The sequence below is a fragment of the Theropithecus gelada genome, chromosome 17, assembly GCF_003255815.1.
Source record: "Theropithecus gelada isolate Dixy chromosome 17, Tgel_1.0, whole genome shotgun sequence".
NCBI lineage: Eukaryota > Metazoa > Chordata > Mammalia > Primates > Cercopithecidae > Theropithecus > Theropithecus gelada.
In genome coordinates, this window is record NC_037685.1 from 17640259 (window position 1) to 17663852 (window position 23594).

A 23594-nucleotide genomic window follows, 5' to 3' on the forward strand; every position below is an offset into this window, starting at 1 on the left:
GGAACAGAAAAATGCGATGTGGTTTGCTAAACTTCTGGTTATACATATTTTTCCAGAGAGATGGCAGGATATATTGGAAAGGGCACTCTCCCACTACCTGGGTTTGGTGATGTTTCTTGTACCCACAAAAATGGTATGATTGTGGCAGTAGCTTTGCCAACCTCTCAGGCTAATATCTGAAGTCCGAGCTTTGCCAACCTCTCAGGCTAATATCTGAAGTCTAGTCCACTTGTAAAACAAATACTTATGTTTGTCAATGTCAGGTTGTTGAACCCCAGACAAGTCAATCAACAAGCTGTCTGCACTTTGTAGGTGTAGTAGTAGAGCCATGACCTACATTAGCTCTATTTTCATAACTGAAAATGATTATTATCACCATTTCACAGATTAAAAATCTGAGCTTTACAGAGGTGCAGTAACTTGCCCAAGGCCACCATCAATAGAGCTGTGATTCTGAACTCAGGCCTGATTCCTAACAACGTATATTAATACTTTCCCTTTCTGACTTTCAATTTTCTTGATGTCTCAAAGTTTGCTGCCTTGTTTGTAAAGTGAATGACATATCATCTAGTTCAAAGTCTTGTCAGGATGAAATGAGAAACAATAGATGATACATAAAGGGCATAGCTCAATCCCTGGCATATATAAAGTTCTCTTAAAAACAAATATTTGTTACTCTAAGATCAAATGGCTAGCAGGGAAACACCACAGAATCATGGTCAAGGGGGACTGCTTTAAGCTGAGACTCACTGGGCTGGGGTCATGTCCCACCTTTGCCCCTTATTATAGATAACCTTGAGCAACACATCAGTTCCCCTGTGGCTCTATTTTGTAAATGGGAGTTATAACTTGATCTCCCTCATTAACCTGTTTGAACATTTAATGAAATTACACATGAAAATTATGTTACCTGCCACATAAGGAGCACCTGTGGTAATGCAGAAATATTTTGTAAAGCATTTAAATATTCTCTATTATTTGTCTTCATTTAAATTTATAATCATAGACAGAAAGCTAAAATAAGATTTCAGAAAACAATCATTTTGCCATGACATGTAATTTAATATAATAATAGCACTTTATGAAAACTAATAGTACCACAGCTAAAAATAAGAAAGCTATGCAAATGATATGACACATTTTATAGTGGATACATACAGGGTTCATATTTTAATTTAAAAATTTTCTTTGTGGTTTTTTTTTCAGATTAAAAAAAATATTCCAAAGACCATGTATGAAAAGTCAATCTTTAAATGTGTTCCAGTAATTACCTAGGCAATCTAAAATTGTTATGATTGATTGAAATAATTGATTGCAGCCTGCCAACTTTACCTTTCTTAATTATAAAATACAATTTCAGTTTCGTGCCTTCCAAATCAAGGTTTATAAAAGCTAAGAGAACTATTCCGTTCAGCCTCTGATTATATCAGCAGTGCCATTTTTCAGGTCCTATCAGATTGGGTCTGGATGATAATTACTTGGAGAGTGTTTGATCTCAATGATGAATACATGATTAGTTTTTCATGAAATCAGTCAACCACACCGCACAGCACTACTCATGTGAGACCTTGTTGATTTAGCTGTTAGAAAGCACACATTTCCCTCGGTTCAGATATGGGACATCAGTCTTTGGGGAAAAGAGGGTAGAAAAAGGCCAAGTTTATGGGTAATGATATTGCAGAGTCAGGTATTTAAGATTTGCTAATTTTCTTCTCAGTTATGCTCATGTCTTACCTTGTTGTCATGCCTACTACATGACCACAGATTCTATCTCAGTTGTGGCATATCTCAGTTTGTTTTTTCAAAGGAAAGGAAAAGATTTTATGACACTATTGTTATCTCTCAACCCCTTAGAGGGTTTTGCCCTGATGAATAATATTTTATATGTGAAATGTTTATGTGATTTTTCATGGAGTGATAACCCCACTACCACTTAACTTTGATGCATTGCAATCACTGGTTTTCTTCACTAAAGTGCTTTTACACACCCCTCCCATAAATTGACTTAAGAGTTAGAAATGGAACATTCAACACAACTTGGATGCTCAACGGAAAATTGCCTAAGAAAGTATTTTATGTTAGGTTTACAAACTAATACACACACACACACACACATACACACACTTTTTCTAAAAGACCTGGTTTGAGGATGTTGTGTCTCTTTGTTGATTTGTGTCTGTGTATATGTATGTTTTTCTATGATATAAACTGTTTCTCTGAGTTAATATAACTTGCATTTTCTTAAATTTCAAGTGATCACATTCAAAGATCAGATAAAAGGATTCAGTTGTCAGTCTTTAAACAGCATGCATTTGTTTAAAAAGATAGAAGCATTGAACTTTGAAAGAAAAATAAATTCTGTTTATTTTCTGTATTTGTCTGATGTTATTGACTTAAGAAAAGTCCTACAATAAAAATTATTTAGATTATTTTAATGAAAAGATACTTTATAAATGTAAGGTTTTAAATTCTTAGTTCATTTTCATAATTAAAAAGTCACTTTGAAGAAAGATTATGTACACCAATTTTTTCTATTTAATTTGAATTATTTTCTCTCTCAAAAAAGTCTTTATCACAGTGTCAAATAATACTTTTGCCAAGACATGTCCAGTTTTCTTTAGGGTAAAGGAGGTAACTATTTCGGAAACCTATCTGAATGTTTTGAAATCTAAACTCTAGTTTTAATTCCATAACTGAGACATTAGGACATTTTATAGTGGGGTTTCTGAACCTGAAAACTATTGACATTTTAGACCAGATTATGACACTTCTTTGTTGTGAAGGACTGTCCTGTGCATTTTTAGGAAGTTCCTCTCTACCCACTAGATACCAGTGGCACCCCCATGCCAATCTTATCACATCTCTAGATATTGACAAATGTCCTTTGGGGTCAATGTTGCCCCAGCTGAGAACTATTTTAGACAAAAGGCACCAGAGAGATGGGCTTAAATTATCCAAATAATAAGAACCTAATTTTTCTTGTTGGGACGGGTGGGGGTGGTAAAGAATGATACAGACTAATATTATTTATTTCACAGAAATCAGTCACTAGTGCAATGTTAATAAATGATGTTTGTCCAGTAGATTAAAAATAGACCCTGAATAATATGCAAATGCCAATGGCTAGTTACTGCCCACAGCCTCTCTTCCATTATATAAGGCAGTTCTACATGTGAAACATAGCATCTTGAATTTTTTAAAAAAGTAGAAAAATAAGTTTAAAAAACATAAGAATTAAAAGAGCAGACAGTTTATTTTGATGATAGTCTTTAATAAAACTGATAAATTACTATGTCATTTATTAATGTAAATTATTTAAGCATATTCTTATTGCACTGGGAAAAGATATTATGCCTTTACAATACTGTGAATATAGCCAAATTTATAAAATGAGCAGAAACCCTGATGTAGTTGAGGAAAGATTATCCCAATGCTATAAAATCTTCATTGACTCTGATTTAGCTATTATCTCATTATTCCTTTCCAAAGGAAGAACACGGTTAGACTGACAATACAAACAAACCTATAGTGGAGTCCAATTTCTGTCATTAGGAAGTAGGAAACGCATGTCTGTATTGAATAGCAACCACCTTAGCAAAGACATAAATGCCACTGATTTGGAATAATAAATTTTAGGACATGGCAGACTCAGATCTGTGTAATAAACTCAAACATTGATTTTACATTTAGAAAACATGCATCCAACACGAGACCATAAGAGATACCTGGGCTTGGTTTCTCTTCCAGCAGAGCCACAGGACTTTGAAAGAGAATCTACAGTACTTATCTTATTTTAGTCTAAAATGAAACTGAAATGCAATTATGACAAATAGGTTCTTGTTACTATTGCCAAAGATATGGGTTGACTATCAAGGCAATTACTTGTTGTATTAAAAATGATGTTGATAATATTGGTTTGAAAAAGGTTTTCCAAAACTAAAAAAATAAAATAAAATAAAAGTTTTTCCAATGTTCTACTCTAATATTTCTTCAAGATCTTTAAACCAGACTGTCAGCTAGTTTAAAGAATGGCTTAATAATAGCTAAAATAGGTAACACAAAATAAGCTTTTTCAATGTACCAAGCAGGGCTATAATCTCTTGACATATATCATCTCATTTAATCTTTAAAACAACCCTATGAGGTAGGTCCCTCATTACTACCCCTATTTGTAAATGAGAAACCTGCAGGGAAGAGATAGTAAGCAATGTTTCCCTTGGCCAACTCGTTAGAAATGCAGATGGAATTTGAACAAGACAGACTATCCCCAGAATTTGTTCTCTTAACCAATAACCCTAGCTGTATCATCTATATTGATATGTCTGTAAATAAATGGTGTAAAATGACAATTTAAGTCATGACTTTGGTGAACTGAGGCCCAGAAAGATTAAGTAATCTGCTTAGATCAAATAACTAAAACAAAGGCCATCAATTTTGAACAGAGTTTTTAATCCTTAATTCGTAACTAGAATATCACTAGTCTACCATGGACATTCATAATCATTCTTTCAAATAGCGGTAATGGTTTTGCTTTGATCCACATCCAGACACACTTTCTTGGAGGGGTACTATTTGTGACTGAGAGCACATATTTGTGAGCTGGCTCTCATTGAGGAGGTAGCCTATGGCCTGGAAACACAGCAATGCTGAACAACAGACACAGAACGAACTGTGCCTTGACCTCGTTAGCCATACCAACTGAACTAACTGGCTGCAGGAGAAAGTATGCTAAAACAGGGAGCTTAAAAAAGAAAAAAAGTGGAGAAACTCAGTACATTGTCTTCTTTTGCTGGGTGATGTTTCTTTCTTGGTTATTAATCACAAATTATAATGTAATTCTAATTTCTAACTAGATTCCTAGAGATCAACTCTGGGTCTTAATGAATTGTCCCCATTCCACTGATATCAAGAAAAATGGATGAAAGCGCACGAAGTCTTATAATATCAGAACTGTCCCAGCAATTAATACTAGCAAAGCTAGCAGCATGATAGCCCGCTCCCATGTCACCAGGAGTTATTGCTAAGCTAAATGCTCTTTCACCTCACACTTACTGAAAAACTTTGTGGACAAAACTATACTTCTTTAGTCTAACTCACATTTAAATCAAGTGCTTCAGAATGATGGATAGATTCATTACTTAGAGTAAGGAGGCAGCTGCTTGGAGCATCATGACTGGAGGGCTGGGGCTCCAACTACTTTTGCCATGAGATGCTTCCCTTCAGGCATTGTGGATCATTGCACAAGGAGTTGCCTTGGGTGGTAGGCTAATAGGAGTAACACCAGGGTTCCCATGACAGTGTTCATATAAGTAAGTGACTGGAGATAGATTTATTAATAGAAACAATAAGGAGGGAAACAATAAGGAGGTCAGGAAACAGAAGAAAAATTATTCTGGTAATAATTTGGGGTCTCCAATCAAGCCCAGGTTAAGGGAGGCTTGTCTTTAAATAGCAATGAAAAATCAGGCTTTCCCTATTTATGAGACCACTCAGAGTAAAGCCACCTTTCTATACAGGAATTTAAAATGTTTATAGCCCTGGGGAATAAACACAGACCTCTGAATCAAGGACAGGTGTGCGATGTAAGACTTGCGTTAAGTATCACAAAAAAAAAAAAAAAAAATTTACATTAAGCATCCTTCTGAGCAAGGGGTGATCCAGCTAAGATGCTGCTTCTGACTGTTGAGAAAATAGAGGCTAAAATTACAAACCAATAAATAATATTCACATAATGAAAGGATGGAGAGGACTCTGCTCCAGCTGAATGAGGATGGCAGTGGTAGAATTTGCAGATCAAAGGGAAATCAGAACCAGAGAGAGAATCAGCTTTTCTAAAACTATGAAAAATAACATGGTGACTAAACTAGGGACAATGCCGGGTCTTGATAGCAAAGCCTCCTTAATTTTTTTTAATTATGTTTGTAACATTTTTTTACATTTACTGCTTTTTTATTATTATTATACTTGAAGTTCTAGGGTACATGTACACAACGTGCAGGTTTGTTACATATGTATACACGTGCCATGTTGGTGTGCTGCACCCATTAACTAGTCATGTACATTAGGTATATCTCCTAATGCTATTCTTCCCCCCTCCCCCCCTCCCCCCCCACCCCACAACAGGTGTGTGATGGTCCCCACCCTGTGTCCAAGTGTTCTCGTTGCTCAATTCCCACCTATGAGTGAGAACATGTGGTGTTTGGTTTTTTGTCCCTGTGATAGTTTGCTGAGAATGATGGTTTCCAGCTTCATCCATGTCCCTACAAATGACATGAACTCATCCTTTTTCATGGCTGCATAGTATTTCATGCTGTATATGTGCCACATTTTCTTAATCCAGTCTATGATTGATGGACATTTGGGTTGGTTCCAAGTCTTTGCTATTGTGAATAGTGCCACAATAAACACGTGTACCTGTGTCTTCATAGCAGCATGATTTATAAGCCTTTGGGTATATACCCTGTAATGGGATGGCTGGGTCATATGGTATTTCTAGTTCTAGATCCTTGAGGAATTACCACACTGTCTTCCACAATAGTTGAACCAGTTTACAGTCCCACCAACAGTGTAAAAGTATTCCTATTTCTCCACATCCTCTCCAGCACCTGTTGTTTCCTGACTTTTTAATAATCGCCATTCTAACTGGTGTGAGATGGTATCTCATTGTGGTTTTGATTTGCATTTTTCTGATGGCCAGTGATGATGAGCATTTTTTCATGTGTCTGTTGGCTGCTTTAACACCCCACTGTCAACATTAGAAAGATCAACGAGACAGAAAGTTAACAAGGATATCCAGGAATTGAACTCAGCTCTGCACCAGGCGGACCTAATAGACATCTACAGAACTCTCCACCCTGAATCAACAGAACATACTTTCTTCTCAGCATTCCATTGCACTTATTCCAAAATTGACCACATAGTTGGAAGTAAAGCACTCCTCAGCAAATGTAAAAAAACAGAAATTATAACAAACTGTCTCTCAGACCACAGTGCAATCAAACTAGAACTCAGGATTAATAAACTCACTCAAAACCGCTCAACTGCATGGAAACTGAACAACCTGCTCCTGAATGACTACTGGGTACATAACGAAATGAAGGCAGAAATAAAGATGTTCTTTGAAACCAATGAGAACAAAGACACAACATACCAGAATCTCTGGGACACAAAGCAGTGTGTAGAGGGAAATCTCCTTAATTTGAAATTCAGGGAGCCAAAACAATAGAGTTTGAATTAACCAAGTTTCAAATGATCCTTTAAAAAAAAAAAAAAAGTTGAAGAATAGCATAAAAGTCACCTTGAATTGCACTTTGTTTTAAATAAAATGATATTGAAGTAACTGGGTCTTAACACATTATTTTGCAACGTCATCAAAGTTCCTCCAAAATAATTTCTCCATTCATGAGTTGCCTACGATGTCACTTCATGGGGTTAGTGGTCTTCACAGTTGGCTTCACCTTCTGAGGCAAAGGCCTCCTTTGTCCCAGGAGGATAGCAACTCAAAGTAGGATCTGATGAAGTTGAGGAATATATTTTTTCTTGTCCTGACCTGACCAGACATTGACCACGTCCATAAAAAAATAATTTACTCACAGGAATTAGGAACTAATTGCTGCCAAAAATTCTATGCTTCAGAAAGAAACAGTATTCACATCACAGAACTGGTTATTTTTACTTCCTCTTCAGAGATTGTGTGGCCCAGCGACTGATAGAGGAGCTTCATCCCAGGTCTGGTTCTTGGGGACAGATCTGAAGAGTCGTTTTGGCAAATGAATGACTCTGAGAAAACTGTAGGGTTCCCTAAAAGAACTGTCACTTGCCAATGCTAGTCTAGACTGGATACATTGGAAGAAAAGGTATCGTAATATTGCCTACAGAATGTGATATGCAACTGAAGTGTGCACTTTAATTATCATTCTTGCTTAAGAATAAAATGACAGCAAAGTTTTAAGTGAATTAATTGGAAAATAGACAATCAAAATCTAGGTATCTCCAAGACCTGAATAGCCTAATACAATAGCTACTAATACCAACCACTTGAAATGTGACTACTCCAAAATGATAAATTACACACCAAATTTCAAAGAATTAATATAGAAAAGAATGCACAATATCTTATTAATAATTTTATATGGTTTACATTTTGAAATGATAACATTATGAACCTACTGTATTGGATTAAATAAAAACATTTTTTAATTAACTTCATCTTTTTTTTTTTTTTACTTTTTGGTGTGGCTATTAGAAAATTTGAAATTACACATGTGGCCCATACTGGCATACATCATCTTTCTACTGGATAGCGTTATCCTGGATAAATCCATGAAATATAGTACACTGTTTTTCCATTTGAAAGAATTCCTTATCTTCTTAAATCCACACTATAGCCCAATGGCTTTGCTATCACCGTTCCTCATTTTATAGGTGAGAAAACAGAGAGAGGTTTTGAAGCATGCCCTAAATCACACAACTAGTAACTCATGGAACCAACCAACTCTGCCTCATACTAAAATCCATGTTTTCTTGTCATCCTTGTTTAGGCACCTGTCTAATATTCTGTTGAGGTGGTCTTTTAACTTGGAAATGTGTAAGGTATGTTGAGAACAACCTAATATTCTCTGTGGAATTAAATATGTACAATTTGTTAAACATAATTAAAACAACTACAAACAGCAGCACATAGTTATAATTAAGAGTGGCGTATCAGTGTTTCCTGAGAACCGCCCTTCGTGTGTTTTTAGGAGGGACTAGAGTGTGTGGAAAGGTAGGAGTCCCATTATGTGTCTAGGCATCTTCCTTGGGTTATTTCATTGACTCCAGAAAATAACTCTTAGAAGTGAAAAAAATGAGGGCTCAGAATGATTAAGTAATTTGTCTGGGATCTCAGGGTTTAGCTGGTAAGTAGTGAGAGAAGAGTAAACTCAAGTCTCGCTTCTTTTCCTATATCACACTTTCCTTTCTTTGGTCCTTCTTTTGATCTAGGCCAACTTTTTAGTATCTTTCCTAGATCGTGTGTCATTGGCTGCTCTGTTTTCATCATCTATTCTCTAGCCCATGGCCTAGACTGTTTGGGTCATTCTCTTCAGTCAGTTATATCCCAGGAAAGGGAAGACACTGTCATAGCTTTCCTGGAGGTGAGCAAGATACAGGAATCAGACCTCACTTGCCTATAGTTGTGGTATTTAGAGGTGGAAGAAAATAATGAATATGGTGTCTTGATGGAACACAAAGGTCAGAGACAAGATAAACAGGAATTTTATCTGAGGAATTCTGAAGGCAGCAAGCAGAAACTGGGGATGGCCTTACATGAGATTTTCCCAGGTTGACTTGAATGGACCTTTCAGGTACATCTAACAAATCCAAAATGAAACGGACCCTAGTTTCGATACTGATCCATGCTATTTACAGTGGACCAATCAGTTTCTGTGGCAGAAGTAAAACACCAGTAAGAAAGAATTTTCCATCTGTGTATGGAAACTATTACAGTTCCCTTTTGATTATTCAGTCTTTGTTATTTCATGTGGTTCCTTAACTCTTGTCTATTTCAGTCCCCATTAGCACTTCACAGATTTCAGAAAGTACCGGGAAATCAATCATGCCCTCATTGCTGTCTAATACTAGTGATAATGCTCCATAGCTGCTCTTTCCAGATTCAGTGGGAGTATGAAAAATGCCACTCCACTCACAGCCCATAAGCCTTTGGCAACTTAATATTTTGATGTTTAAGCTCTGCTCCCTGAAAGGCTCAATCCCATTATCAGCGGATTCTTTACTATATGGCATAACATATATTCCTTACAATACTCCTTACTGCATAGCGTAACATACTATACTAACATACAGCGTGTTATGTTACTCTGGCTAAAGTCTCTTCAGTCTACAGGAGCTATGGTTGGAACAAATCCAACGCTCTCAATTGCACTATTTGCATATTGCCCCCTTATACATAGGCTTCAGGATTATATTTAAGGCTCTGAGCTAGACTGGGAGGAAAACAAGGAAATCTAATAAATGGTTTTTGCCCTCAAGGTCTCTGATCATCTAGTTGAATAAACAGGCAAACTTTAAACCAAAGGAGCGGGAGTTCTGATAATGTTTTTCTAATGCCAATCCCAGGTACAAAACCTTGACTGTTTTCTCTAAGTCTTGGTCCCCCATTAAATGTTAGAGGGCGACATTGGATAAATGACTGTAAAAATTTTATATAATAACGCAATTATTTTGTTGGTGAATTCTTACTGGAATCCCAGTATTTAATTTTACAAGATGGGTTTTGATAATAACAGTAATGATGAAGAAATAGTTGAAAGGTTGCTGTTTTAATTAGTGTTGGGGATGAGACTCAAAACCTTATTTATTTGACATCCTCCAAAAACCACTGCACTCCACCTTATCCTACCATGATGTCTCCCAAGGAAGCTCCAAGGGATACAGTGTAGGATCTACTTCGTCTGATCATCTATTTATTTCCCTCTAGCTCCTACCCACAGCTTCTTAAGCAGCTAACCCTGACCATAAAATAACTACATGGAAAGATAAACTACGAGAGAAGACCATCAGAGATAATATAAGACAATACATTTTTACAAGAATAATACAAAAAATAAGGACTTTGAGTTCAGAGAACAAGCAATTATTGTACTCCTGCAGAGCAGGCTTTCAGGGCTTCACACAGAAGGAGAATCTTTAAATGATGAGTAGACAGAAAAATGGACTTTTCAGGGAGTTCCAAGGAAGGGCACAAAGACGCTGAGGCTGAACTTAAAAGGACATGCTTTGGCAGGATGCGGTGGCTAACTCTTGTAATCCCAGCACTTTGTGAGGCCATGACTGGAGGATCTCTTGAGCTCAGGAGTTCAAGACCAGCCTGGCCTACATGGTGAAACTCTGTCTCTACAAAAAATACAAAAATTAGCTGGTCATGGTGGTACATGCCTGTAGGTCCAGCTACTCAGGAAGCTGAGGTGGGAAGATCACGAATCCAGGAAGCAGAGGTTGCTGTGAGCTGAGATCACACCATTGTACTCCAGCCTGGGTGATACAGCAAGACCCTAACTTAAAAAAAAAAAAAAAAAAAAAAAGAGAGATATTCTTAAGGATACCTTAAATTATTGGAAACTTCTGATTGCCAGGGACCATGTGGAGCTTTGACATAACCACAAGCCTCACAGCCGTCCAGTGAGATAGGTATGATTAACCCAAGATAGGAGAACTGAGGCTCAGAAGCTGAATAGAAACCTCTCCAAAGTCACACAACTGTAGGAATTAGTGGTTTCTCAATTGGCTCTGCTTGACTTCAGAGTTCACACTGCAAATCACTCTGCTGTCACACTGTGTGTGCATATGGGATTAGGCAAAAATAAAGCTACGAAGACCAGCTGGGGTCAGAGTGCAGAAGAACATGATATCCTGGGTATGGCATTTGTTTGCCGTTTATCCTCTAGGTGAGAAAGAGACATCAACGTTTTGTGGACAGTGAAACAGCATGCTCAAATTGTATTTTGAGATGATTTTGTTCTAGTTTTATTGGATTTGTTTTGATAGGATGCATGCACTAAAATCAGGAGTGCTGTTAATTGTACTGTGTTGTTTTACTAAAATCTAGTTTACGATGACATTATCTGTCATAGATTACCAAGCACACAGTGACTGCATTGGAAGGACAAAATCAAAAATTTCTACATTGTTAGTTTTTATTTCTCTTTTAGAGAAAGTTCTTTTCTGTATATAACACATTAATTTATTTTATTTATTTTTTATAACTTCAACTTTCATTTTAAATTCAAGAGGTACACATTTATGTTTGTGTATTAGTTAGTTCTATGCTGCTAATAAAGACATACCTGAGACAGGGTAATTTATGAAGAAAAAAAGGTTTAATGGACTCACAGTTCCACATGGCTGGGGAGGCCTCACGATCATGGTGGGAGGCAAAGGAGAAGCAAAGGCATGTCTTACATGGTGACAGGCAAGAGAGAATGAGAACCAAGAGAAAGGGGAAATATAGAACCATCAGATCTCGTGAGACTTATTCGCTACCATGAGAAGAGTATGGGGAAAACTGCCCCATGATTCAATTATCTCCCACCAGGTCCCTCCCACAACATGTGGGAATTATGGGAGCTATAATTCACGATGAGATTTGGGTGCATATTGTGTGCTGTTGAGGTTTGGTGTACAATTGATCCTGTCATCCAGATACTGAGCATAATATCCAATAATTATTCAACCTTTCCCCCTGCACCCCCCTAATACTCCCCAGCATCTACTGTTGCCATCCTTATGCCCATGAGTACCCAATGTTTAGCTCCCACTTATAAATGAGAACATGTGGTATTTGGTTTTCTGTTCCTGCATTAATTTGCTTAGGATAATGACCTTCGGCTCTATCCAATGCTTGAAAGCTTTAAAGTTAAGTTACCATTGGAAGACATTGAGCTAGAATTGTTCATGTGTCCTATATATTCTGTTAATCAATTACCGCATTTGCTATTTGTTTCCTAAGTCCAAAAGATCATTGAAATGAGCCAATTCTGCTCTTTAAAACTTTAACATATTCTAGCTAGATGAAAAACTTTATAAAAGTTTGTGCTTATTGTTTTTATATCCTATAATTGTAGAGAAATAGCTAGAAACTATAGTTTATTTAAACCCTACCATGTTTAAACAATAATAGGGAGGTAAGTAAAATAGAAAGTCCTAAGACTCTACAGTGGACATTTTACAATATAATTTTAAATAAGTGTCAAACACATAAAACCAGATAAACACTGAAATGTGTACATACCAGTTTCCCTGACTTCAATGACATATATAATGTTTTTAGATAGCCTTTGTGTATGGTTGTTTGGAATCATTTTGTCATTTTAAACAAATATGTTCAAAAATTGTCAGTTTCATAATAGCTGATTTTGACTAAGCTTATACTATGACCCAGATATCATTCATTCATTCATTCATTTGACAAATACTTATTGAAAATTTAATAGATGCTAGAACACTGTTAGAGTACTCTAAGTGCTGGGTAAATAGTACTGAATAAGACACATAAATACCTTAGCATCATGGGGCTTTCATCTAACAAGGGAGGTAGGTATGTGTCTCATCTAGAGCATTTTCAAGATATGAAGTTAGTATTACATGTTTTATGCTGATGGGAATCATAGAAGAAACTATGATGGCGAGGCAGCAATTGTAGGTATTGATGTCTTGATTAGATAAGAAAGAAGGAAATTAGAGCATACACGCATTTATCTGGCTCTAAAAGTTTCATTCTTTACATGCCATTATAGCAATATTTTTTTAAAAGATTCAAGCATTTGGGGCTTTAGGAAATACATATATATTATATTTTTAAATATATTATATTTTTTTCTATATATATACCTATGTAAAGTTCCAAGGAAAATGAATACAGAATGGTTTAGCATCTAGCTCAAGAGGGATGCCATCAGCATGCATGAAAAAGAGAACAAGCGTATGTTAAAATTTGAGATACATCATGACGAGGGTCAAAGTGGCACTATGTGAATGGAAAGATAGAGTTGAAAGAAAACAGAGAGACACAGACATGAAAGGAGAGAGAAGCAGATGGCTAAATATCCATGAAGTGGAGAAGTTATTTACCAAAGTGAGTCATTTACTAAAGATCCATTCATTTACAAAGGACCACAATGATGTGTCTTTAATTAAAAAAAAAAAAAAAAAAAAAGTCCCTTCAAAGCATTTTGAGCTTTCACCACCTCAAAAAGGCACATGTTAGTAAATTAAACATAGATGTTTTAGATGCAAGTATAGTCATTTTAAACACAAAGTTGTAGAATGGATGATTCTATGATTTATGCATTCGATGTTTCTATATAACATTCATTGATAGAACATACTCATTTGAGTTGATACATAATAACATGATTATATTTGCTTGTTAGAAATAATCAAAATTCTATTATTATGTTTATACTACCCAGAGGTGAAGATTTACAAAAATTCTTCATTTTCCAGGTAATAAAGGCAGTACCGATCTGGATCCCTTGACACCAGAAAAGCTTTTTGCAAGATTAAATGGGATTACCATCAATAGGCCCTCAGGGTGTTTGGATTTGAATTAAAATATGGAAACCTTATTAACAAAATTTACATTCCTCCCTTAACCTTAATCTAATTTTACTGGTATCTTGGCCTTTAATATACAGCAATTCTGCAGAAAGGCGCATGGCTTATAACCCATTTTTGTCATCCTAATCAGAAGTCACTGATCATTCCAGAGGAAAATAGATGCATGAATTTTAAACTGGTCATCACATTCACGTTTTTTTTTTAAATGTATTACAAACCAATATTTTATTCATGAAAACATTAAATATTATATTACTAGCAAAACATTTTCTGGTGCCTTGAAATTTATTCTAGAAGGAAGAGTTTTCTTTTGCTTCTCACCTAAGTGCTGTTCTTCAGCTGACTATGCTCCGTATTCCCCAAGACCACTGACAGGGGCTTCATTCTCTAACAGGAACAATTTACCTGGACCCTCGCAGACAAGGCCTTCACCCCCAAGGAATTGCATTAATAATGATAATTTCATGCACTGACATTGGCAACGGGATTTGTGGAGAAGACAAAGGGGCCTTGGAATTTCACCTTCTCTTATAGGGAATTGCTTCTACTGTCATTTGTAGGAGCCAGGACAGAAAGGGTGGGGCCCCAAGGTGAAATATGGAAATAAATTGCTTTGAGACATTCTCAATGATCCATGCTTCAACAGTCACCGAAATAGCCACTCATAAATAGTCACTCATATTTAAATGGCCAAGCAAATGAAATAATTGAAGCTGGAGAGGGAGGCCACATTATTGAGTCCAATATGCTTATCCTCATAATTTAAGTAATGCAGAACAATATACTAACAGTTATGGCTCAAAATTAATGAAAGTATATTCATTTTACAATAAAATAAAATTGCCATAGTCTAATTCAGAATTCCAATTCAGAAAACATTTATGCAGAATATCTTCTAAGTTTCAAAAATGTATCCATCCGGAATTTTCTACGTTACTATCCTAGCCAAGCTTTTATAAAGCTAAGAAAAATTAGAAGACAATATAGTCAGCTTGTTTGTTCTCTAGAAAAGAGGATAGTTTTGTGTATTCTACTCTTAATTTATGGTAGAGACAGACAATTCACCAAAGTTTTTTTTAAGTATATGAAACTGGAGGTGAAAATGCGCACTAAGATATCTTAGATATTCTCCCAAAGCATAAGTGCCATGTCACCATCTCCTTTGGAGGTGACATCTTATAATGCATCTGGTTCTCAACAGAGCATTTGGAAGATCAGTTTTTGTGATTATATTGAGAGTTACAATTATCAAAATGAAAAAGTCTAAGAATTGGGAGGGTGGGAATGGGGAATCCTGCCAACTTCGGTTTTGCTACAAATAAGCTTTGTCTACAGCTAACTCAGAGAGAGAATATGAGGTCAAAGGAAAATTTGTTCTGAAAAATTGATAAGGCAACTCCAGCTTTTTGTGATGTTATAGAATAGTGCTAAGAGACATATAATACAAGTCATAAATTGAGTCACGTATACTTTTACATATTCTAATAGTCACTTTTTAAAAAGTAAAAAAAGATAAAACTACTTTCATAAAATCTATTTAACCCAGTGTATTCAAAATATTTTAACATATAATTAATATAAAACTTAATGAGATATTTACATTATTTTCCCATACTAAGTCTTCAAAATACATTGTATTTACACATACGCCACAGCCCCATTTGGGCTAACCGTCTTTCAAGTGTTCAATACCCCACATGTGGCCAGTGGCTACCAACATAGATTGCACAGTTTTATAGTATAAACACACACAAAGAATTTCTCTTTCTTTTGTTCTTAGTTACTGCCTTCTTTCCTCTCTCCCTCCCTTTCTCTCTTTCATCCCTTTCTTCTTTCCTTCCTGTCTTCTTCTCTTCATCTTCCTTCCTCCTAGTCATTCTCTCTCTCTCTCTCTGTCTGTCTCCTTCTGTCTATGAGTGCTCTATATGCTAAGTTTACAATAGTAAGAACTACTACATCATGAAAATGATGTTTTTTAATAAAAAAGACTAAAGATACCATTTAAAGATACATGAAATCATACTCACCAGTTAAAAATCCAGCCACAAATACCGCTATAAGAGAAAGTGAGCAGCATGACCAATTACACAATTCACAGTATATATGGTCCAGCGTTGCTAAGATAACTCAAACCAATTGCTCTAGAGAACTATCGTCTTCTAATTTTACAAATCTGAACTCTTATACCAAGTTAAAATATGAATACGAAATGGTGACCTACTCTATAAAGGGTGTCTGTGGTGCTTTTTTAAGATTTACTTGAAGAATTAAGACTTGACTCTACAGCATACTAGAAACCAGAGTCTATCAGTACTGTCTGAAACCCTCACACATTGCCTGTGATAAAAACTGATCTTTATGAAAAGACTTGGATCCTAAAAAAATTTAAGAAAAATTAAACTGGTAGTATTGTTTTACTATTCCATGCATTTTCTGTCATTCAAATTATCTAATAGGTGGTCAACCTTCTTACATGTCTAAAACAGTGAGCCTCTTACTGTCTAATTCTGAAAGATTACATTGATATTGTGGAGCCAGAACTAAACTTTGTGAACATAAAATGATGAAAATCCATTAAAAACTTAATGCAAAAAATAAATTATAAAACAAAAATGTTATAAATCCATTCAAAAACGAAATGCACTATATTTTTAAAAATCAGTAAATAAATATATTAGAGCAAATTTTATTTACCAAACAAAATGCGAAGAACTCAACAATAAAATAAGAAATGATAAATTATTGTGGTGACAGATGCCCCATTTACCCTAAAGTGACTATTACACATTGTATGCCTGTATCAAAATATCTCATATATCTCATAAATGTATGCATCTATTATGTACCCATACCAAATAAAAATTTAAAAAAAATTAAAACAGAACATTTATCAAGATTTTCAAAAATAATAATAGCAACTTTAAGTGCCTTGGATGTCTTTGAACTAATATTCAGGTTCTATAAAAACTAAAGCTTGACTGGGTGCTGTTGTTCACACTTGTAATTCAAGCACTTTGGGAGGCTGAGGTGCTTAAGGCCAGGAGTTCAAGGCAAGAATGAGCAACATGGCAATATTTCTACAATTTTTTTTTAGTTAGTTAGTAGGGAGTGCTGGCACATGCCTGTGGTCATAGCTATGCCAGAGACTGAGGCAGGAGGATATTTGAGCCCAGGAGTTCCAGGCTACAGTGAGCTATGATCATGCCACTTTACTCCAGCCTAGGTGAGAGAGTAAGACCCTGTCTCCTAAAAAAAAAAAAAAAAAAGAAAAAGAAAAAGAAAAAAGAAACCATCTCTTATGTGACATAAAGGGAAAGATTCATTTAACTATAAAAAGTACTAGAAATATTTACTTACGCTACAGAATATCATTTTTAAATAGAAAGTTAACATTTCTAAACAAACTACATTAACATGTACTTCTCTAATCAGCTAACAAAGGCTGAATATGCAACTTCTCAAAATGGGGAGCTACCTTAGGATCAGGACTAGACACTCCTTTAGTAAGAAGAGGTCTCAGATAGATAATCTCTATCACTCCTTAAAAAAATTTTAGGATTTTAATAGATCCTAAGGCTCACAAAGTGTGGCCATCCTCCCCCATCCCAAGCACACACAATAGGTCATGAATTACTCTACTTTGACTTTAGTCTCATCCAAAGGTGAAAGGGACAAAAGAAAAGAATTGCAGACATTATATTTAAATAAATATATATATTGATATCATGTACCATTATGTTCACTAGAAGACAACAACTAAAATATCAATACTTCCCAAAGGCAAAATGAAATGGCCAAAGATGTATTTATTGATCTCTAAAGAGACAATTATTCCAGACACTGGAATAATAACTCACCACCATTGTCATTGAAAGAGTCTTGGCTCTTTCTAAAGCAGAGGACAGATATTCAGAATATATGATGGTGTTCAAATGTTGTGTTGTGGAACATACTTGAATTGAGGACAGAGAGATTTAACCTCAACCCAATCTATTCTTTATATTTTCTCTTATTGTTGTTCTCTATTTCTTTTAAAACACTGAAAATTGTAATTAATTACTTTGAAATCCAGTGTAAAGCTGCAATCACTATCCATCAACTTGCATTGACATAATGCATTTATGCATTGAAAGCTTTCTAAAAATACACGCAGGATGGGTATAGAGAAACTTGTGTACGTAGGAAAATTGCCACGCACTCTATGGGGAATTGGAATTTTTTTCTCAAATAAAAGGAATACATGTAATGACATATTTTTTTCTTTTTGGTTGACAATTGTCTCCCTTTTCTGTAGATCCTAATGGTCAAATAATGGATCTTGCCAACCATTATGAGCTTCACCCCAGCTGGGGACCCATAACTTTTATTATGGTCCATTATCTGGCCATTAGAGGCCACAAGTGTCTTCAACACAATTGTGTAACATTTTGCTGAGGAAAAGGTGTGGAAACTGTGGAGGCAGCAGGTTTTCTAGTACCTAAACCCATGGAAACTCCAAAACCTCCTATATTGAGACCATTCATTTTCCTTATGCTGAAATTTTTACAGTGTATGCCTCTTAAATAAAGTTTGCTTATCCAGCCTTATCGGGAAACAAAATATTCAACTCAGAACTGGTACAAAACCATTCCCCTTTTCCTTTTTTGGAGCAATTCTGATGCTAAGTGGATTTCTTATATCTGTTTAGCTTTTAAGCTCTAATTAGCTTAGAAACAATATTCTTTTGTTTTGTTTGTTCCCTATTGTTGTTGTTGTTGTTGTTGTTCTTTGAGACAGAGTTTCACTCTGTCACCCATGCTGGAGTGCAGTGGCACGATCTCAGCTCACTGCAAACTCTGCCTTCTGGGTTCAAGTGATTCTCCCACCTCAGCCTCCCAAGTAGCTGGGAGTACAGGCATGTGCCACCACGCCCAGCTAATTTTTTTGTATTTTTTGGTAGAAATGGGGATTCACCACATTGGCCAGGCTGGTCTCGGACTCCCAACCTGAAGTGATCCGCCCGCCTTGGCCTCCCAAAGTACTGGGATTACAGGCATGAGTCACCATGCCCGGCCTTGCTTGTTTCTTGTTTTTTGAGCTTTATTGAGGTACAACTGATATACAAAAAAAAATTGCACACATTTAATGTATTCATCTTGATGAGTTTGGACATATGCATACACCCATGGTATCATCAACAAAGATGGTACTAAGCATATCCATCACCTCCAAAATTTTTCTTGTGTTCTTTTGTGAGTTTGTTTGGTTTTTATTTGTTTTTGCAAAATCACATGACATCTATCCTCTTAGCATATTTTACAGTGCACAGTGCCATATTGTTAACTGTAGGTATTACGTTGTACAGCAGATCACTAGGACTTACTAGAGAACAGAAATTTTATTATCATTGAGAAACAATTCCCTATTTCCCTTGCCCTCATCCCCTGGTGACTATCATTCTATTCTCTGTATCTATAAGTTTGACTGGTTTAGGTACCCCATATAAGTAGAATGCTTCTGTTTTTGTCCTTCTGTGACTGTCTTTTTACACTTACCATTAATGTCCTCTAGGCATAACCATATTATTACAAATAGCAAGACTTTTTTTCTTTTCAAAGACTAAATAATATTCCATTGTATGTACATACCACATTTTTATTCATCTGTTGACGGACAGTTGTGTTGTTCCCATATCTTGGCTACTGTGAATAATGCTGCAAAGAACAAGGGGTAGAAATACCTTTCTGAGATCCTGATTTTAATTATTTTGTATCAAACCCAGAAGTGGGATTGCTGAATCATATGGTATTTTTAATTTGGAGGGAAACATCAAACTTTTCTGTAGAGGCTACATTCCCACCAACGGTGTTTAAGGGTGCCAGTTTCTCCACATCCTTGCTAACATTTATCTTTGGTTTGATGTGTTTCTTTGCTAGTTTGTTTTTGATAATAGCCATCCTAACCAATGTAGTTTTAACTTGCATTTCTGTGAAGTGATGTTGAGCACCTTTTCATATTACCTCTTAGCCATTTGTATATCTTCTTTGGAGAAATGCCTGAATAGACAATATGTTCTGACCTTAGAAAGACTATGAGTGAAACAGTTAGAATGAGAATGACTTGCAGTTCTCAAGACCAGCACTAAATACACATGGCCTGCCCTAAGATTTTTATGACTGCTGCAAAAATAGGAGAAACTCAAATAACATTAAGTAAAGCCTCTTGTCTGTGTGTGTTTCCTTCTTCAAGAAAACAAGCACACCATTTTAGCTACTGTTCCCTTTGTTAACTATTGGCAAACTCTTTGTTACACCTTCCAATCACCAATGTCATGATTGCTTTCTATTTGTATTATCCCTTTGATCATTTCCACACACTTTGATTAACTTAAAAAGAAGCATAGTTCAAGATGCTGCACGTTTTAGATGCCAATTTTGGACCATCTTTCATCTATAAAGGGTGGGAAGAGCAGATTGATGTATTTTTTTTATCATAATGGAGAGTATATGGAGTATATATGGAGTATATATGGAGCTCAGTAATAGCTCAAGTGCTTCGTAAGTAATAAAATAAATGTTTCTCACTTCTCTTGTCATCCATCTCCCAATTCTCTAATAATTCTGAGAAGCCTTATGGCTGGCAAAAATTGGTGATTATCCCTAGCTTAATTTTTACATCAAACATTACATTTCCATTAGCAGGAGCATAGGTGGGAGATCTTGAGGTTAAGCCCATTCTCTGTAACACCCTGACCCAAGGGCAAAGAGACCATTACTGACACTGCTCTAATGGTTTTCTCCTGCTTTCTGTGAGGCTAAAAGTCTGGGAGCTTAATTAGGAAAGGGCCAACAGATCACTTCATGGGTATTCCCCAAAGAGGGTAGTTTGTGTTTTCACTGGGAAATACCATTCACTGTGAATGGCCAATGGCCATTTGAAAATATGTAATCAATTACATTTAGTAAGCAACTACTGTGTGCCAGACCCTGTTTTGGATGTCAGGCCATTGTGTTAAACAAGATGGATAAAAATTCTTACTCTCCTGGTGTTTTCTTCCAGTGAAGAAAAGCAGAAAAAAAACCCAGAAATAATTAGACAAGAAATATCAGACAATTGTTATAAGGAGAATGGAAGTATTTTATTGAAGGATGTTCATTTTATATTAGGTAGATAGGAAAGACCTGTGTTTGAGATGGTGACATTTATTATAAGAAGCAAGCTGCCATAAAATATCTGATAATAAATATTTCATGCAGAAGGAAGTTGGGGCAAAGGCTCCAGGACTTCATAAGTTTAACATCCTCTGGGAATAGATAGTGTGGCAGGAGCAGAGAGACCAGACATGAAGATGGAGGAGGAACAATCATAAAGTGAGAAGAAAGCTAGGTGGGATGGTGCCAGACAAGGTTAGCCAGTAGGGCAGGAGCCAAACAATGGCTTAGATTTTATTGTAGTTAAGTGTAACTGGAAGTCTTACAAGTTTTCAAGCAGGGTTGTAGTTTTGTACAATTCTTTTCTTTTCTAAAAAAGGGCATTCTGTTCACCTTGTGGAGGATTAATTTTTTGAAAGGGGATATGGTTAAGACTGGGTATGAAAGGTCGGTTAGGAAACCACTGCAATAATCCAGGAACTACTAAACTCATCCTGGTTTAAACTGGGGTAGAAGTGATGATGATGGAAAAAAGGGTAAGAGTTCAGGATATACTTTAGCTATAAAGTTGAAAGAGTTGCTAGAGTTTTAGAAGTGAATATGACAAAAGAAACAAGAAACCAATTATAATTTGTCTTTTACAACTTGGTAAATAGTTTATTGAGATGAGGGGAAGAGTAGCATGGAGGTGTGAATTCTGTACTTACACATTCCATTTAATGTGGAAACACACCCACAGCCACCTAGTCACATGTGCACATGTGTGGACACACACACGCTATTATGTTATATATGCCATATACAATATGGTTTGTACATGTGTATGTATATATTTGAAAGACAGATACAGGTCTGCACTTTCATAGAGCCAAAGGTTTCAAGGCATTTCTTTCCTTTAAAATGCATTCACCAAATTTAGTGGTTATATTGGTGTTGACGGTTTATTAATCCATATATATATATATATATATATATATACACACACACACACACACACAAAATTCTATATTGTGGCAGTTAATATTATTATCCAGAGAATGAGAAGTTATTCAAAGAGAATTTTCCAATAATTGCATTCAGAGCCTGTGGCATAACACTAAATATATGCTTCCTAATCACTTTTCCTTAATATGAGAATGCCTGATTAAATTATACACACACAAACCTGCATATGTATAAAAATACACTCCTGTGTGTGTGTGTGTATATATATGTATTATATATGCTTATATGTACAAATACATGAAGTATTTTTTATTAAAATACATTTATACACTTTACTATTGGACAAAAAAATTTTATTCACACAGTTTTTAGCCCTTTCTATGGTTTTATGCAATTCTTGTTTATGTTCTTTATGCATAATTACTAGAGTTTGTATAAAGGATATTTTCTGTCCATGCCTATGTCCTGAATGGTATTGCCTAGGTTTTCTTCTAGGATTTTTATGGTTTGGGGTTTTACATTTAAGTCTTTAATCCATCTTGAGTTAATTTTTGTATAAGGTGTAAGGAAGAGGTCCAATTTCAGTTTTCTGCATATGGCTAGCCAGACTTCATGAAAAAACAAAACAAAACAAAAAAACAGAAAAAGCAATTGTAACAAAAGCCAAACTTTACAAACAGCATCTAATTAAACTAAAAAGTTTCTGCACAGCAAAAGAAACTATCATCAGAATGAACAGGAAACCTACAGAACGGGAGAAAATTTTTGCATTCTACCCATCTGACAAAGGTCTAATATCTAGAATTTACAAGGAATTTAAACAAATTTACAAAAAAAAAACAATTTCATCAAAAAGTGGGCAAAAGATACTTATCAAAAGAAGACGTTTACATGCCAACAAACATGTGAAAAAAAGTTCAACATCACCGATCATCAGAGAAATGCAAATCAAAACCACAATGAGATACCATCTCATTGTGATTATTAAATGGTGATTATTAAAAAGTCAGGAAACAATAGATGCTGGCAAGGCTGTGGAGAAATAGGAATGCTTTTACATTGCTTGTGGGGATGTATATTAGTTCGACCATTGTGGAAAGCAGCATGGCGATTCCTCAAGGATCTAGAACCAGAAATACCATTTGATCCAGCAATCCCATTACTGGGTATATACCCACAGGAATATAAATCATTCCACTAGAAAGACACATGTACATGCATGTTTGTTGCAGAAGTATTTACAATAGCAAAGACATGAAACCAACCCAAATGCCCATCAGTGACAGACTGGAAAAGAAAATGTGGCGCATATACACCATGGAATACTATGCAGCCAACAAAATGCAGAACATTTCTTTTGCAGGGCATGGATGAAGCTGGAAGCCATCATCCTCAGCAAACTAA